Source organism: Zingiber officinale, chromosome 11A, assembly GCF_018446385.1.
Source record: "Zingiber officinale cultivar Zhangliang chromosome 11A, Zo_v1.1, whole genome shotgun sequence".
Taxonomy (NCBI): domain Eukaryota; kingdom Viridiplantae; phylum Streptophyta; class Magnoliopsida; order Zingiberales; family Zingiberaceae; genus Zingiber; species Zingiber officinale.
In genome coordinates this window covers 26,425,327-26,429,353 of record NC_056006.1, presented here as the reverse complement: position 1 = coordinate 26,429,353, position 4,027 = coordinate 26,425,327, and the positions used below count along the sequence as shown (strand labels likewise).

General features: G+C 39.9%; 1 non-coding gene across 1 annotated transcript; it reads left to right on the top strand.

Moving 5' to 3' along the window:
* Window positions 1-3,689: 3,689 nt before the first annotated feature.
* Window positions 3,690-3,795, top strand: LOC122033174. Its single transcript, XR_006126422.1, has one exon. It is a non-coding gene; the product is annotated as a small nucleolar RNA R71 (small nucleolar RNA).
* The last annotated feature ends 232 nt before the right edge of the window (window positions 3,796-4,027 follow it).

Genomic DNA, 4,027 nt, shown 5'->3' with positions numbered 1-4,027 from the left:
GATTCTAGAGACGTACGAAAATCTGAAAAATCAAACCTAGAAGATCCCATGCCATATGCAAAAGAATGCCTAGCAGGCTCCATAAAACTAGAAGGCTGCAGTGTCCAGATGATGAGGGCTCATGATGTGGCTCAATATCTCCAGGTATAGAAGGGTTATCCTCAAAATCTAACTCAGAAATTACCCAATTAGCCGGGTTACGAATAGTAGTTCGTTCAGGAAAAGGAAGGGGTAAAGGAGAACCACTCCTCCTAGGAAACGCGAAACCATTCTCATCCCGAACGATCATTTTCATAGCAAGACATGCATCAATGTCAATCATGTCATTACCATGAATTATTTCCAACCCATCAACATCAAGATTTAAATTATAAGCTATTCGGGTAATCAAACCACCAAAAATAATTGATCCCGATGATGCCCTAGCAGATCTTAATAAGGTTTGAACAAAATGAAAACCAGAATCAAATTCAACCTTATAAAGCATAGCCCATAAAGCATAAAGCTCTATCTTTTTAACCACCCCATCACTCTCTCCCCTACCAAAAATAGTTTTACCCTTGACTCTATGTAGATACCTAAAGATGGGGTTTTGCATATGGGAGGCCTTAGCTCTTGAAGGCTCATAAGGTTGATCTAACCCAGTTATTGCATTCCAAAAATGATTCCAATTAAACCTTGGATCAAACCTACGAGGGCTACCGGTGGTTAATCTAAAACAAGAATTAAAGTCACTAAATGCCCATAGAAATTCTTGATTCATTAGTCTAAATGAGATTTTTCCAAAATAATCATCTTCATTAGTAAAATGGACATCCAATGAACTTAAAAATTCCAAAACAAGACGAGGATATGTAGGCAAATGTGTGTACATAATATCACTCCAATCCAAAAACCCAATCATCAAATCTACATCCTCCCTAATTCCAAGCATATCAAGAACAGTTGGGTCCATATATCTAGTACACACTATCTTTCTATTGACAAGAATTAAATCTAGTTACTTGATCATCATTTCTAAATACAATATTGAATTCATTGTCATTACCTTCGTTGCGTGAAGTCCTTTTGCCTTTGCCCTTCATTGGTTGTTTTCCTTTGTCCCTTGATGGCTCCTTCTCTTTGTCTCCACTGGATCCACCACCTCCTTTGCGAAGTTTCTTCAAAATGTTGGACATCTTGATGAGTTTAGATAGGGGAAGAATTATCTAGGGTTGGAAAAATGGAACTCAAAGAACAAAACTTCAAAGAGCAAAGATCTTAGGTTAGGAGAACAAAAAGTCCAAGTCTTAGAGAGGAGGAGAATCCGGATCTAAGAGATCTTGAGAGATTAGAGAGGAGTTTTTAAGAGATTGGGAGAGAAAGAGATGTTTTGGAGAGTTGGGGGTGTGCGGAACACGGCCAAGATCTGGCCGTGTAAGGTGGAAAGAAGACTTTAATAACTCTCCTACACGGGTCGTGCAGATCCACACGGCCTCCCCCTCTTCCTTCTTTGGATTCTTCGCACGGCCATGTCTGGGACACGGCCTCTCCCTCTTCCTTCTCGGGATTCTAGACACGGCCGTGTTTGAGACACGGCCTAGACCTTTTTCTCCTCGGGATTCTTTACACGGTCGTGTTTGAGACACGGCCTAGACCTCTTTCTCCTCGGGAGATCCTACACGGCCGTGTTTGGATGGCACGGCCCAAGCACTTCCCTTCTCTGCAACTTTTGCCTGGCCGTGTATAGCACACGGCCGGCCTCTGTTTTGCACCTAACCTGAAAACAAAATCAAAAGAATGCATCAAACTAAAAGAAATTAAAATACAAATCGAAACTAACTAAAAGAACCCTTGGGTTGCCTCCCAAGAAGCGCTTGTTTAAGGTCTTTAGCTCGACCAAACTTGATCATTCACTTCTTTTCCTCGCCCTTGGAGGACAGATATACTTTTCGTTTTTGTTGGGAGATCTTCTCCCAACATCTTCCACCACATTGTCTCCTTCGTTTGGTGGCCTTCCATGAGAATGGAAATTCCATTCCTCAAGTTTATAAATGCTTGTCCTGCTACAAGCATTTAAAAGAGACGAGACATGGTTAGAGATATTAGATAAATCATATTCCAACCTTTCCTTACCAATTACCAAAGAAAGCTTATGATTTTTAACATTAATTATAGCTCCAGCTGTAGCAAGGAAAGGTCTTCCTAATATGATAGGAATCCTGGGGTCCTCTTCCATGTCCAACACGACAAAATCTGTGGGAATTACATTCCTATCCACCTCTATTGGCACATCTTCTATAATACCCAAAGGGTACCTGCAGGAATGATCGGCAAGTTGAAGTGCCATAGTAGTAAGTTTAATATTTTTGAGACCTAATTTATTACAAATTGAATAGGGAATGAGGCTAACACTTGCCCCCAAATCACAAAAAGCTTTTTCAAAAAATTATTTTCCTATGTTGCAAGGAATATAAAAGCTCCCTGGGTCCTTTAGTTTTGGGGAAGTGTTCTTCTCCAAAATAGCACTACATTCCTCACTAAGCGCAATTGTCTCAACCTCTCCTCTTCTTCTCTTGTTTGACATGAGATCCTTCAGGAATTTGGCAAATCTAGGCATTTGAAAAATAGCATCAATAAGAGGTACCTCTACACAAATTTCCTTAACTTTTTCTAAAAACTTGCCAAATTCTTCATCTTTCTTGAGCATTGTAAGTCTCTGAGGAAAAGGGACAGCTTTGCTTTAATGGTTCAGTGGAAGAGTCTCTTCAACCTCAATGGTACTCTCCTCATTAGCTTGAATCTGATTTGGTATAAGAGGAGAGAGCTCTTCTTCTTTTTGTATCCCTTTTGGAGTAGTCACTTGGGAGTCTCCCAAGGTCCGTCCGCTCCTAAGCTCAATTCTATTGCAATGCTCCATAGGATTCACATCAGGTTTTCCTGGAAGTTGTCCTGGTGCTCTGGATGATGAGGAAGCTAGTTGGGCAATTTGACTATCCTGGATCTTTTGATGCTTTTCAGAATTATCCATTCTCTGAATGAGCTTTGCTAAATCTTGCTTCATTTCATTCTGACTTGAGATAATTTCTTCAAGCATCTTTTCAATATTTGACTTTGGTAAGCCTTGAGAAGATAGATGTTGAAAATTTTGTTGCCCAGCTTGAAAATTTGGTCTTGCCCCCATAGATGGTCCTTGATCTTGATTATTTCTGTAAGAAAAATTGGGATGGCTCTTCCATCCAGGGTTATAAGTATTTGAGTATGGGTTGTTCTGCCTTTGATTGTAACTCATGATTGCATCACATTGTTCCAGTTGATTGATTTGTGCAGTGATAGCTCCCAATGGACATGAGTCATTTGAGTGCTCTGAACTCCCACATACTTCACAAGATGTACTAATAGCATTGACCATATTAGCACTAGTCCCCATATTCTCAAATTTCTTTGTAAGAGCGTCCAATTTTGCAGACAAAAGAGTGACCGCATCTACATCAAACTTCCCTGATGCTTTAATTGTTGGGTTTACAGAAGAATAGCCACCACTTCTTTCATTTTCCCATTGATGATGATTTTGTGCTACACTGTCAATAATTTCTTCAGCTTCATCTAAACTTTTGTTCATAAGTGCCCCTCCAGCAGCTGAATCAAGGGACACTTTGGTATGATAGTTGATACCATTATAAAAAGTGTGCAACACTAACTATCTTTCCAACCCATGATGTGGGCATTGTCTGAGCATACTATTATATCTATCCCATGCTTCAAAAAGAGATTCTGAGTCAGTTTGCTTGAAGCTTGCAATTAAATTCCTCATATGAGCGGTTTTGCTTGATGGATAGAATTTATCAAGAAACTGTTGCTCACACTGCTCCCAAGTGGTGATGCTATTAGGGGCTAAAGAATTCAGCCATTGCTTTGCCCTATCTCTTAAAGAAAACCCAAATAATAATAATCTAACTGCTTCTGAAGGAACTCCATTCATTTTCATGGTACCACATATTTCATAGAAGACCTCTAAGTGTTGATTGGGGTCTTCATGAGGCCCTCC